The following is a 15,414-nucleotide window of genomic DNA, read 5'->3' on the forward strand; positions in this document are numbered from 1 at the left end:
ATGTTAATCAAATTGGTCTCTTACTTGAAAATCTAGACCTTAGGAATATTTTTATATTATATGTTTGCCAATCTTCGCGTCACTAATAAGATGACGATTCATATTGTTATTATTAGATGGTCGAGTTGTACTTATATTGATATGTTAATCAAATTGGTCTCTTACTTGAAAATCTAGACCTTAGGAATATTTGTATATTATATGTTTGCCAATCTTCGCGTCAGTAATAAGATGACGATTCATATTGTTATTATTAGATGGTCGAGTTGTACTTATATTGATATGTTAATCAAATTGGTCTCTTACTTGAAAATCTAGACCTTAGGAATATTTTTATATTATATGTTTGCCAATCTTCGCGTCACTAATAAGATGACGATTCATATTGTTATTATTAGATGGTCGAGTTGTACTTATATTGATATGTTAATCAAATTGGTCTCTTACTTGAAAATCTAGACCTTAGGAATATTTTTATATTATATGTTTGCCAATCTTCGCGTCACTAATAAGATGACGATTCATATTGTTATTATTAGATGGTCGAGTTGTACTTATATTGATATGTTAATCAAATTGGTCTCTTACTTGAAAATCTAGACCTTAGGAATATTTTTATATTATATGTTTGCCAATCTTCGCGTCACTAATAAGATGACGATTCATATTGTTATTATTAGATGGTCGAGTTGTACTTATATTGATATGTTAATCAAATTGGTCTCTTACTTGAAAATCTAGACCTTAGGAATATTTTTATATTATATGTTTGCCAATCTTCGCGTCACTAATAAGATGACGATTCATATTGTTATTATTAGATGGTCGAGTTGTACTTATATTGATATGTTAATCAAATTGGTCTCTTACTTGAAAATCTAGACCTTAGGAATATTTTTATATTATATGTTTGCCAATCTTCGCGTCACTAATAAGATGACGATTCATATTATTATTAGATGGTCGAGTTGTACTTATATTGATATGTTAATCAAATTGGTCTCTTACTTGAAAATCTAGACCTTAGGAATATTTTTATATTATATGTTTGCCAATCTTCGCGTCACTAATAAGATGACGATTCATATTGTTATTATTAGATGGTCGAGTTGTACTTATATTGATATGTTAATCAAATTGGTCTCTTACTTGAAAATCTAGACCTTAGGAATATTTTTATATTATATGTTTGCCAATCTTCGCGTCACTAATAAGATGACGATTCATATTGTTATTATTAGATGGTCGAGTTGTACTTATATTGATATGTTAATCAAATTGGTCTCTTACTTGAAAATCTAGACCTTAGGAATATTTTTATATTATATGTTTGCCAATCTTCGCGTCACTAATAAGATGACGATTCATATTGTTATTATTAGATGGTCGAGTTGTACTTATATTGATATGTTAATCAAATTGGTCTCTTACTTGAAAATCTAGACCTTAGGAATATTTTTATATTATATGTTTGCCAATCTTCGCGTCACTAATAAGATGACGATTCATATTGTTATTATTAGATGGTCGAGTTGTACTTATATTGATATGTTAATCAAATTGGTCTCTTACTTGAAAATCTAGACCTTAGGAATGTAATATATAAAGGATTAAAAATTCGCCACAAAGCCAAGCAAACAATCAATGCATACAAATAGATTGTTGGTTGAACTTTATATAAGAAGTTCAACACAACAAATAAATTATGCAATTTTATTATCGAATCATCAAGCAAAGGATAAGCTTCAGTGGATCGCAGTATGGCAGCTGCTCAACCACTTACAACACCTTGCCTGTTACAAAAGTCGTTTACAATTGATTCTAGGCTTTGTCATTGTATTAAATAATGCTTTTATATGTAACTAGCGCGGCATCAGGTGATCAAAGATCCTCCCAATTTACTATGTTACAAATTACATTGGCATCACATCCATTGTCGTTTAAAAAGTAAATTATAAACTTTAAATGGTTTAGAAGCCATACAATGCAAATTGCCCCTTATTTATCATTGCAGTCCAGCACGGATACGACCTTAGAGGCGTTCAGGCATAATCCAACGGACGTAGCGTCATACCACTGTTCGCTCGAACAAGTATTGTGCCATTGGTCCGTACCTGCGGTTCCTCTCGTACTACGCAGGAATGCTGTCGCAACAACGTTTTGTCATTAGTAGGGTAAAACTAACCTGTCTCACGACGGTCTAAACCCAGCTCACGTTCCCTTGCATGGGTGAACAATCCAACGCTTGGTGAATTTTGCTTCACAATGATAGGAAGAGCCGACATCGAAGGATCAAAAAGCGACGTCGCTATGAACGCTTGGCCGCCACAAGCCAGTTATCCCTATGGTAACTTTTCTGACACCTCTTGTTAAAAACTCTTTAAACCAAAAGGATCGATAGGCCGAGCTTTTGCTGTCCCTGTGTGTACTGAACACCGAGATCAAGTCAGCATTTGCCCTTTTGCTCTATGTGTGGTTTCTGTCCGCACTGAGCTGGCCTTGGGACACCTCCGTTATTATTTGAGAGATGTACCGCCCCAGTCAAACTCCCTACCTGGCAATGTCCTTGAATTGGATCATACCTGAGTAATTGGAGTTATACCAAATTTTCAAATCAAAAATACATAAATGCACCGTTTTATTAAAGAATTTGTTTGCGATTATATAACAAACTCGTGATACTTTGATCAAGAAGCTTGCATCAAAACCCAATACCATAAGATATAATAAATATATCCGTATAATGGCTAGGAAATGATACACGTTCCATTTAATCAAGTAAGTAAGGAAACAATAAGAGTAGTGGTATTTCATTGGCGATACCAAACCGAGGTCTAATATCTCCCACTTATTCTACACCTCTTATGTCTCCTTACACTGCCAGATTAGAGTCAAGCTCAAAAGGGTCTTCTTTCCCCGCTAATTATTCCAAGCCCGTTCCCTTGGCTGTGGTTTCGCTAGATAGTAGATAGGGACAGGTGTGTCTCGGATCCCTCCGAACTTATTTAACGTGACGTGTTCCGCACTGAAGGGATTACAGCCACGGCATTCTAATATACCCACAAGGGAGTATATAATGCAAGGGTCTGGGTTAAGCGCCAAACCAACGCCCTGGACTAGAAGCTATAGCTATGTACATAGCAACCACCCCAGTAGCAATTTAAGTACTTGCTTGTCGGGCAAGCACTCCCCCTTGCATAGGGGCGAGATCTATCTAAAATCTTTACTGTTCTTTGGGTCGCAGCACCCGAGTTGTATTAACGCAACATCCACGTCGAGCCCGGGGACTCTACCCGCGATATAGGTGTCAACCACAGCCACCACGAAACTCCCACTAGGGGGCCGACCTCAATGAGTAGCCTTGGAGAACCACTCAACCCGTGGCACCGAAATTTCAGGCTCGGTGGGCCTCACCCCTTCAGCTCCGACAAGCTCGGATGGGGCAACCATGTCATATTAGTCGCCTCCTACGACAAGCAATGACAAGCTGTGGCAGTATTCTTCGCCGTTGCCACACGGCAAGGGGGTTTTGGGACTATTGTCCCGGCGCCTGCGGTTCATCCCTCGTCGCTTCCATCCTACGCCTCGAGAAGGCAGCATCAGCAAAAGCTCCTAGGAGACGCATCCGTTCTGGGGTCTCGACTACTCCTGCGACGTTCCATCGTTCTTGGACTCGAACAATGCCAAGGGCATCCAAGTCACGCAAATCGCTATAGAGGCGGCACTCACATAGTACGTGAAGCCAGTCCTCACTCTCCTCTCCACATGAGCATGCGGTTGTGGTGCTGAGGGTTCTACCATGGAGGAAAGCGTTGAACGACCCGTGTCCGGTCAGCAAGAACCCGGCTCTTAAGGTGAAGACAAAGTCCTTCCTCTTGTAGACGAACGCTGCCTCTGGGAAAAACTGGCGAGTCACAAAACCGTGAGCCGCCTGGTCCCATCTGAGTTGCCACTCATTTAGCAGACATTCGTCTAGCAGAGCCATCTTGGATTTCCAGTCCAACACAGACAAGTCCTGTCCATAGAGCCAATCGCTCTCGTCCAGGGGAACGTGCTTCCTGAGCTTAAACTTCACTGCCATCCTGTGAGCATCTAAATCCATTGGAGGAGCACCAGCAAGCACCTGCAGTGCCACCGTGGACACTGTGCGGCATACCGGTAGGCATCCCAATAGGATGGTCCTCTGGCACGAGGTGAGGAGTCTTAAGGACTTGCCCTTGCTCGCCGCCTTGTACCAGACCGAGGCACCGAAGAGTGCACAGGGGACCATGAGTCCGCTGTATATCGTCCTCTTAGCACGGGAGCTGAGCCCCCAATCGACTCGGAGCACCCGTGCTAGCCCTCCGGCAACTCCAGCCAGCCGATCTCTGAGAGCAGAGATATGCGGGAGAAAGCTCATCCGCTCGCCGACTAAGATGCCAAGGTACCGGCATTTGGTGACGTATGGCAGGCTTGCTCCAGCAAACCGTACCGTCGGTCTCCTAGTGTCTGAAAGATTCCCTTTCAGCAACATGATTGCCGTCTTGCTGGTTGACACACTCACTCCAACCTCAGCTCCCCAGGCTCCCACGATGTCCATCAACTGCTCACCCTTTCGCTCCAGATCGGCACGGGAATTCCCATCGACGAAAAGTAGCAAGTCATCTGCAAACGCGCTCAGAGCACAATGTGGCTCCAGGCGCTGAAGCAGCACATCCATCAGTAGGTTCCAAATAAATGGACCACTGACGGACCCTTGCGGGCAGCCCCGTGTAACCGACACTGTGGCCGCTTCGTAACTGCTGATGATACTGGCACTTCGACCGGAGAAATAACTTTTCCACAAGTCTATCTCTCGACAGCCGACGTCGATAAGCCGATCCAGCACCGCGTTCCACTCAACATTGTCGAAGGCACCCTTGAAATCAACAAAGATTCCCAGCACCCTCCTCTCGCGGCTGGTGGAAACGGTGTTTTTAGCGTGCATCCACGCATCCTCAACGCAGCGTCCAGGCCGAAATCCAAATTGCCATCTGCAGCCATCCGGTAGCACATCCTTCAGTCGATTCACCATGATCCCTTCCAGCACCTTTCCGAACACTGGCAAAAGGCATATGCCACGATAAGAGGCAGGATCGCTCCTGTCCTTATCTGGCCCCTTTACCAGCGGTATCACTCTCGGGTGTTTCCACTCGGCAGGAAAATATCCTTCCGAGAGGCATCGAGAGTACAACTTCGTCAGGTGCTGAGGGATAGCACGCCATACCTCCTTGACGATCCCACCCGTGATGCCGTCCATTCCCGGCGATCGCCGGCTTCTCAGCTTCGCGACGCTGGTTGCCACCTCGAAGGCTTCGAGGGTCGGTGGAGCAGCAGGAGTTATACCCTCACGCACTGTGGATTCCGCAACAGGGAAGAAGTTGCGGAGGAGTATATCTGCGCAGTCGTGCCATGTCGTAAGTAGCGCGCCGTTCGACCTAAGACATCCAAGATCGGTTGTCTTTTTCCGGCCTCGGCATATTCGGTAGGCGTGCCCCCATGGATCATCCTTGTGCCGTCCCACGAAGTCCCGCCAGTTTTGTTCCTTTGTCATCAGGATAAGCTTCTTATACTGGCCTGAGGCAAGCCTTAATCCAGCGGCAAGTCGCTCAACATCGCCGGTGCCACTCCGACGAGCTGCCTGCAGCCTGCGCCTCAGTCTCCTGACCTCTTGGCGCTTGGTACTCAGTTCAGGATTCCACCATATTACGTTTCCCCTTGCTGCAGGTATCCTGCGCCCTATTACCCTGTCGCACACTTCGTGTACGATGGAGCGAAGGGCTGACACATGATCATCCAACGGCGATTCCTCCAGTTCCTCGAGACATTCAGCTACATCCCTTAGTTCTACTCTGAATCTTCGCCAACTTGCATTGGAGAGCCTCCATTGCGGTACCGGAGCTAGGCTCTCAACGGTACTGCTTGGATCTGGAGTAACCTCAACAGTGATGATGTTGTGGTCACTCAGCTCCCAGAAGTCAACTCTCCATTCGTATGTTGCCCACACACGCGCTGCTTCGTTGGTGAAGGTCACGTCGATATCACTTCTGGAGCGGTGATTATCGAACGTGAACACCTGGCTGGCCGTATTAAGCACACAGACACCGCTTGCGATGATCCACTCGTCCATGTGCTGTCCCCGTTCGCGATTCAGACGGTCTCCAGAGTTAGCTGGAGTTTTGCTGAACCACATCGGGGAAACCGCATTCGCATCAAGTCCGAGGATTGTCGGTGTCCTGCTGGCTAGCAGCAGAACCGTATCCAGGTAGTCAGTGTAGGGCTGCAGGGCAGCTGAGTACTGGCAGTATACGGAGGACAGAAAAATGGTGCCGTATTTTCCTGTGACACTCACGCACACTCCATAATCCGTCGTCAATGTCTCGATGGGCATGCAGATGGCAGACGGGTCGTCCACGATGATGGCAGCTTTCTTCCTTTTGTCAGCGAAGATTCTCATGCCTCCAGGGAGTCCAGTGAGACGCTTGCCTGCGTCCACATAGGGCTCCTGAATGAGTGCGAACAGGTGGCCAGCATCTCTCATCCGCTTTGCAAGCTCGATGACAGCGCAACGGCCTCGACCACAATTCGCTTGGATGAAGCTGAACATGTTAATGTCTAGCTTGCACCCTGGCTAGCACAGCGCTATATATCGGGCATCCACCCGAGAGCATATAGTGCCCCGAGGGTAGCCCTTTATGGCGGCAGTTACGGCAGTCCACCGCATTTTTGCACTTCGCCGCGACGTGGTCGTTCTGTCCGCACTGGCGGCAGACCTGGTTTTCTCTAGCGTACCGACACTCGCTGACTTTGTGGTCAAAACCAAGGCATCGGTGGCACGCATAGGTGCGCACTTGAGAGCGGCAGCGGTAAGAGAACCACTTGATATACACCCTCCCGCTTTCGAGAACGGCCAACGCCTGATCATCTACTTCCAGCGTCACGTTTATAGTGGCGCTGTTAGCTGCTGACCAGGGCTTGGTCGCCAGGACTACCGCCTTCTGGAACTCCTTCAGCGACATCTCCTCGAAGTTTTTCTCTTTTAACTCCATCATGAACTCATCCGGCGTCACAGTGGTGTCCACATCCTGTACCGTCACCCTGGGTTTTGCGGCAGTGTTTTTGGACACCTTAAGGCCCACCTCAGCGAATTTTGCGGAGGCAACGATTTTCGACATCTCCGCCTGCGATGGCGTGCGAATAATCGCGCCGCCCCGCTTCAACTCTCGCACCTCATGCACTCTGACGCCCAAAGCAGGCGCTACCTCTTTGCGGACCTTGTCCGCAATTTGCCTCCCTGATAAGGCCGGATCATCACATGCAACGACTGCCGACCAGGTCTCCCGGATTTTCCGCGGTGCGGCTACAGGGGCATAGGGGGCGACAGGGGCAGCAGGTGAGGCGATAAGGTGCGCGCCTCTAGCAGCGGCGGCTGCGTATGAGACGGCCGAGGCAACCGGTGTCTGCTTCTTAAGGCGGTCCTCAAGCACTCCAATCCGTATAAGGAGGGCTGCAACAACCTCCTCGTAGCGGTTGGCTACGGACTGCACCCTCACATTTGTGGCCGGGTTGGCATAGGAGACCATGAACATCCTACCGATCTCCGATCGGATGTCCCCCATCTCGGCAGCGACGGCACCATTACCTCTCCACTCCCTATCCGAGAAGGATTTTAGAGGACTGGCTGGTGCAACGAAGGTCTTCTCGTGTTCAGCAGAGGATGCAGCAGCGGCGGGGGCTGCGGGAGCGGCAGGGGCTGCGGCAAGGGCAGCGACAGGCGCAGCGGCAGCGGCAGCAGCAGGGGCAGCGGCAGCGGCAGCGGCAGGGGCTGTCGCAGTGTCAGCGGCAGTTGCATCCAGTGCCATCAACTTGCACCTAGAGGCGTCCCTCAGCGGCGCTTTATTGCGCTTACCTCTGGGTCGTCCTCTGCCCCCACTGCTTCCCCTACTACTAGCACTCTCACTGCCAGAATCTCCAACATCCATTTTGGGTGGCGCCATCCGCCGGTTATCGGCAGTTCCAACCCAAAAGCTTTTCCACCAAGGACTTACCCCTTTATTATCAGCTGGTCGGAAAGCTCTATCAGCTGATCAGCTGATAAAAGTTTAGCGATGACACAAACCGCACAGCTGTTTTAGGCAAAATGTGCCTAAATAAGCCTAACTCCTCTCTCAAGAGAGCGCCTCTCTCGTGACACACGTGGCGCAATGGAAAATTTCCAATGGGAAAAACCCAATTTCACCCGGTTTCACCACTTTTACACAGGGAAAACACGCGCACTGGGTTCGCAGGCACAAAACACGAATTTTCGTGCTGTTTCTAGCTTCGTATCTGGTCTCTATCAGTCAATATTGGCTACACTCGCGGAGCGTACGGAAAACACGTCTGTTCGCACGAGCAATCTAACACCGACTGGAGTAGATAGGGACAGTAGGAATCTCGTTAATCCATTCATGCGCGTCACTAATTAGATGACGAGGCATTTGGCTACCTTAAGAGAGTCATAGTTACTCCCGCCGTTGACCCGCGCTTACTTGAATTTCTTCACTTTGACATTCAGAGCACTGGGCAGAAATCACATTGTGTCAACACCCGCTAGGGCCATCACAATGCTTTGTTTTAATTAGACAGTCGGATTCCCCAAGTCCGTGCCAGTTCTGAATTGATTGTTAATTGATAATCGTTATAATTAATAAGAACTAATTGGTTTAACCCAATTAGTATTCTTAAAAATTTTAGCAAGAAAGTTCCACAATTGGCTACGTAACTAAACTATCCGGGGAACAAGTAACTAACATAAATGCTAGAAACTCTATTTACCCAGAACGAGCACATAAACCATGTTATTGTTTCCCAATCAAGCCCGACTATCTCAATCTTCAGAGCCAATCCTTATCCCGAAGTTACGGATCTAATTTGCCGACTTCCCTTACCTACATTATTCTATCGACTAGAGACTCTTCACCTTGGAGACCAGCTGCGGATATTGGTACGGCCTGTTGAGAAGTTTGCGTGTCCCCACCATAAATTTTCAAGGTCCGAGGAGAAAATATCGACACAACAGTATATGTCATGCTCTTCTAGCCCATCTACCATATCTCTCTGCGAAAGACTTCCATGGTAGTACGGCTATAAAACAGAAAAGAAAACTCTTCCGATATCTCTCGACGGCTTCTTTATGGTCGTTCCTGTTGCCAGGATGAGCACGAGGCCCATATTTAATAACAAACGGATACTCAACAGGTTACGGAATTGGAACCGTATTCCCTTTCGTTCAAAATTATTCAAGTATATTAATTTAGCTAGATTTTATATAATATATATATTTGTTTGGCATTTGTATTTTACTTGAAAATTTTCGGCTTTCGCCTTGAACTTAGGACCGACTAACTCGTGATCAACCACTGTTCACACGAAACCCTTCTCCACTTCAGTCCTCCAAGGTCTCATTCGATTATTTGCTACTACCACCAAGATCTGTACCAATGGCAGCTCCATGCAGGCTTACGCCAAACACTTCTACGCATACCATTGTACCTTCCTACTCACTAAAGTTTCAAAATTTATATTACAAGTAATATAAATCATCTACTTTAGCGGTAATGTATAGGTATACAACTTAAGCGCCATCCATTTTAAGGGCTAGTTGCTTCGGCAGGTGAGTTGTTACACACTCCTTAGCGGATTTCGACTTCCATGATCACCGTCCTGCTGTTTTAAGCAACCAACGCCTTTCATGGTATCTGCATGAGTTGTTAATTTGGGCACCGTAACATTACGTTTGGTTCATCCCACAGCGCCAGTTCTGCTTACCAAAAGTGGCCCACTGGGCACATTATATCATAACCTTGAACTTCATATCAAGAAAGTTAAGGTTCTTACCCATTTAAAGTTTGAGAATAGGTTAAGATCGTTTCGACCCTAAGGCCTCTAATCATTCGCTTTACCAGATAAGATTATTTTATATAATATTAAAATGCACCAGCTATCCTGAGGGAAACTTCGGAAGGAACCAGCTACTAGATGGTTCGATTGGTCTTTCGCCCCTATACTCAATTCTGACAATCGATTTGCACGTCAGAACTGTTTCGGTCTTCCATCAGGGTTTCCCCTGACTTCAACCTGATCAAGTATAGTTCACCATCTTTCGGGTCACAGCATATATGCTCAAGGTACGTTCCAGTTAGAGGCATAAATAATATAAATATCATTATACATAACTATATAGAACGCCCCGGGATTGTGTTAATTAGCTATAAATAGTTAAAAAACTAATCCCATTATTAGTCAAGTTAATTACGCTATTAGGTTTATATCCCAATAACTTGCACATATGTTAGACTCCTTGGTCCGTGTTTCAAGACGGGTCCCGAAGGTATCCTGAATCTTTCGCATTGTTAATCCTACAAGTGCATATAATAAACACAAAAATCAATGATAATTATGCCATTATATAATTCCGAAAAATTAACGCACTGTATTCATATAAATCTATCAGCACTTTATCAAATTAATAACATTTATTCTGTGTTAAAATGCAAGCAAATTAATTTGAATAAACTATAAGTTATATTTTATGATAAATTTGGTATGCTAATAGATTACAATGTCCTTATATGGAAAAAATGCACACTATTATCATAATATTGTTTAAATATTACAATTCTAATGATGAATTTTCCATAACGGATATTCAGGTTCATCGGGCTTAACCTCTAAGCAGTTTCACGTACTGTTTAACTCTCTATTCAGAGTTCTTTTCAACTTTCCCTCACGGTACTTGTTTACTATCGGTCTCATGGTTATATTTAGTTTTAGATGGAGTTTACCACCCACTTAGTGCTGCACTATCAAGCAACACGACTCTTTGGAAACATCATCTAGTAATCATTAACGTTATACGGGCCTGGCACCCTCTATGGGTAAATGGCCTCATTTAAGAAGGACTTAAATCGTTAATTTCTCATACTAGAATATTGACGCTCCATACACTGCATCTCACATTTGCCATATAGACAAAGTGACTTAGTGCTGAACTGATTTCTTTTCGCTCGCCGCTACTAAGAAAATCCTTGTTAGTTTCTTTTCCTCCCCTAATTAATATGCTTAAATTCAGGGGGTAGTCCCATATGAGTTGAGGTTGTGTATAACTTTTATATGCAATTAATTCTTTATATATAATGATAAAACATTTTATTAAATTCGTTATATTAATAATATCTGTATATAAATGGCATTTGTTTGATTTAACGAATCAACGAAGAACAATAATATTGTCAACGGTTTTCTATTTTCTAATCATTAATAAGAGACAATTCTAGATAAATTTTTATGCTAGACATTTCTCAGTATCATTTGATTGAAAAAGAAAATATTTCTCTTCGTTTTTCACATTCAAATTATTTACTAATGTGAGATAATGTTTTTCATATATTTTTTAATATTATGAATAAAATAATTAAATTATTATTATCCAATAATATACCATATGCTTATAAAATTTCATTATAAAATTTGTATAAGCAACTTAATTAGCATAGTCTTACAACCCTCAACCATATGTAGTCCAAGCAGCACTATAAAATTAATTAAAGTACATAACAGCATGGACTGCGATATGCGTTCAAAATGTCGATGTTCATGTGTCCTGCAGTTCACACGATGACGCACAGTTTGCTGCGTTCTTCATCGACCCATGAGCCGAGTGATCCACCGCTTAGAGTTTTATAAATTGGTTTCTTAATTTTGTCAAATATGTTTTTATTGAAAGAAATTAAAAATACACCATTTTACTGGCATATATCAATTCCTTCAATAAATTTATTTTTATACCTAAAACGAATGCTGCGAAATGTCTTAGTTTTATATAACCAATATATATCAAAGTATTTCTTTTTAAATTGCATTTATTGTAAATAAATATATATATATATATATTAATACTTTTTTAGCGATATAAATTGAAATTTATATAAAACATTAACCTGTATAAAACCAGGTACAACATTGTACATTTTAGGTTGTTGCATTATCCAATGTATGCGCATAACTGAGATGAACAATACATATCGCAACGCGTGTATATTATGGTCCATATACACACAGTATTTTAATTGTGTTTATATACAATAATAATTTAATATTATTATTTTAATAATTCGATTTGCTTGTTCGAATTTTTATTTGTTTGTTTTGGCTGCTTATTATTTCTCTCATATGTATTAAATACAATATATAATTTTAATATTTGCATTATTTCGATTTGCTTGTTCGAAATTTCATTTGATCTATATTAGATCATATACATTTTGGCAATTCATATTTTATTTGTATTACTATAATGTATTTATTATAATATAAACAAATATTTTATTAACGGTAAGGATATACAATAATAATTTAATATTATTATTTTAATAATTCGATTTGCTTGTTCGAATTTTTATTTGTTTGCTTTGGCTGCTTATTATTTCTCTCATATGTATTAAATACAATATATAATTTTAATATTTGCATTATTTCGATTTGCTTGTTCGAAATTTTATTTGATCTATATTAGATCTCATATACATTTTGGCAATTCATATTTTATTTGTATTATTATAATGTATTTATTATAATATAAACAAATATTTTATTAACGGTAAGGATATACAATAATAATTTAATATTATTATTTTAATAATTCGATTTGCTTGTTCGAATTTTTATTTGTTTGCTTTGGCTGCTTATTAATTTCTCTCATATGTATTAAATACAATATATAATTTTAATATTTGCATTATTTCGATTTGCTTGTTCGAAATTTCATTTGATCTATAATAGATCTCATATACATTTTGGCAATTCATATTCTATTTGTAATACTATAATGTATTTATTATAATATAAACAAATATTTTATTAACGGTAAGGATATTAAAACATTAATGATCCTTCCGCAGGTTCACCTACGGAAACCTTGTTACGACTTTTACTTCCTCTAAATAATCAAGTTCGGTCAACTTTTGCGAAACAACCGTAACACGCAAGGCGTCACAGTGATCACGTCCGGAGACCTCACTAAATAATTCAATCGGTAGTAGCGACGGGCGGTGTGTACAAAGGGCAGGGACGTAATCAATGCGAGTTAATGACTCACACTTACTGGGAATTCCAAGTTCATGTGAACAGTTTCAGTTCACAATCCCAAGCATGAAAGTGGTTCAGCGGTTTACCCGGACCTCTCGGTCTAGGAAATACACGTTGATACTTTCATTGTAGCGCGCGTGCAGCCCAGGACATCTAAGGGCATCACAGACCTGTTATTGCTCAATCTCATTATTGCTAGACGCAATTTGTCCATTTAAGAAGCTAGTGTCCTTATAATGGGACAAACCAACAGGTACGGCTCCACTTATATAAACACATTCAAACACAATAAACATTTTACTGCCACCATGAATGAAGGCTATATAAGCTTCAACACCATAATCCTGAAGATATCTATTTAATATATTTGAGTCTCGTTCGTTATCGGAATTAACCAGACAAATCACTCCACGAACTAAGAACGGCCATGCACCACCACCCATAGATTCGAGAAAGAGCTATCAATCTGTCTTACACACTTATGTTCGGACCTGGTAAGTTTTCCCGTGTTGAGTCAAATTAAGCCGCAGGCTCCACTCCTGGTGGTGCCCTTCCGTCAATTCCTTTAAGTTTCAGCTTTGCAACCATACTTCCCCCGGAGCCCAAAAGCTTTGGTTTCCCGGGAAGCGACTGAGAGAGCCATAAAAGTAGCTACACCCAATTGCTAGCTGGCATCGTTTATGGTTAGAACTAGGGCGGTATCTGATCGCCTTCGAACCTCTAACTTTCGTTCTTGATTAATGAAAACATCTTTGGCAAATGCTTTCGCTTAAGTTAGTCTTACGACGGTCCAAGAATTTCACCTCTCGCGTCGTAATACTAATGCCCCCAAACTGCTTCTATTAATCATTACCTCTTGATCTGAAAACCAATGAAAGCAGAACAGAGGTCTTATTTCATTATCCCATGCACAGAATATTCAGGCATTTGAAGCCTGCTTTAAGCACTCTAATTTGTTCAAAGTAATTGTACCGGCCCACAATAACACTCGTTTAAGAGCACTAATGCAGGTTTTTAAATAGGAGGAACATATGAAAAAATACAAGTATCTAAGCACATGTAAGAACTCCACCGGTAATACGCTTACATACATAAAGGTATAGTACTAACCACAATTGTAAGTTGTACTACCCGTATGAAGCACAAGTTCAACTACGAACGTTTTAACCGCAACAACTTTAATATACGCTATTGGAGCTGGAATTACCGCGGCTGCTGGCACCAGACTTGCCCTCCAATTGGTCCTTGTTAAAGGATTTAAAGTGTACTCATTCCAATTACAGGGCCTCGGATATGAGTCCTGTATTGTTATTTTTCGTCACTACCTCCCCGAGCTGGGAGTGGGTAATTTACGCGCCTGCTGCCTTCCTTAGATGTGGTAGCCGTTTCTCAGGCTCCCTCTCCGGAATCGAACCCTGATTCCCCGTTACCCGTTGCAACCATGGTAGTCCTAGATACTACCATCAAAAGTTGATAGGGCAGACATTTGAAAGATCTGTCGTCGGTACAAGACCATACGATCTGCATGTTATCTAGAGTTCAACCAATATAACGATCTTGCGATCGCTTGGTTTTAGCCTAATAAAAGCACATGTTCCATAAGGTTCATGTTTTAATTGCATGTATTAGCTCTAGAATTACCACAGTTATCCAAGTAACTGTTAACGATCTAAGGAACCATAACTGATATAATGAGCCTTTTGCGGTTTCACTTTTAATTCGTGTGTACTTAGACATGCATGGCTTAATCTTTGAGACAAGCATATAACTACTGGCAGGATCAACCAGAATAATGTTTTTATTCATATTTCATTCATATTTTTTGAATAGAAATTAGCAATATATATGTTGTTATAGATTTTATTTCTATCGAATACGGCCATTTTTATATAGCATTCGTATACGTTTGTTTTCCAATTTATACTTGTTTCGCCACTAATAATAACAAGTTTTTATTGATGTCAAAAAGAATCATATTCTTTATAAACACAATATTTATTTTTCATATATTTTCTTTATATATGCACATTTCATTCTAAAATATCATTTTTGTTCGACATACATAATATATTGTATCCACACATGTACAATTTTTGTTTAACCAATATAAGATATTGAGTTAATCATTTGTATTTTGACGATAAATTTAAAATTTATCTATATATATCCATATAAGTCTCTGGTAATATATAAAATAGAACCGAGTGTATATATATAATTATTACTACTATATTTATTTCTTAAATAATATATACTTATATATTATTT

The 15,414-nt window shown here is 41.6% G+C and overlaps 2 non-coding genes and 1 pseudogene across 2 annotated transcripts; all 3 read right to left on the minus strand.

Moving 5' to 3' along the window:
* Positions 1-1,719: 1,719 nt before the first annotated feature.
* Positions 1,720-11,158, minus strand: LOC127012415 (large subunit ribosomal RNA; annotated as a pseudogene).
* A 402-nt stretch (positions 11,159-11,560) lies between these two features.
* Positions 11,561-11,739, minus strand: LOC127012418 (5.8S ribosomal RNA). Its single transcript, XR_007765910.1, has one exon. It is a non-coding gene; the product is annotated as a 5.8S ribosomal RNA (ribosomal RNA).
* A 1,203-nt stretch (positions 11,740-12,942) lies between these two features.
* On the minus strand, positions 12,943-14,937 carry LOC127012412 (small subunit ribosomal RNA). The gene has a single exon (XR_007765906.1). It is a non-coding gene; the product is annotated as a small subunit ribosomal RNA (ribosomal RNA).
* Positions 14,938-15,414: the final 477 nt, after the last annotated feature.

The sequence above is a fragment of the Drosophila biarmipes genome, unplaced genomic scaffold (genome assembly GCF_025231255.1).
Source record: "Drosophila biarmipes strain raj3 unplaced genomic scaffold, RU_DBia_V1.1 ptg000073l, whole genome shotgun sequence".
In the NCBI taxonomy this organism is placed as follows: domain Eukaryota; kingdom Metazoa; phylum Arthropoda; class Insecta; order Diptera; family Drosophilidae; genus Drosophila; species Drosophila biarmipes.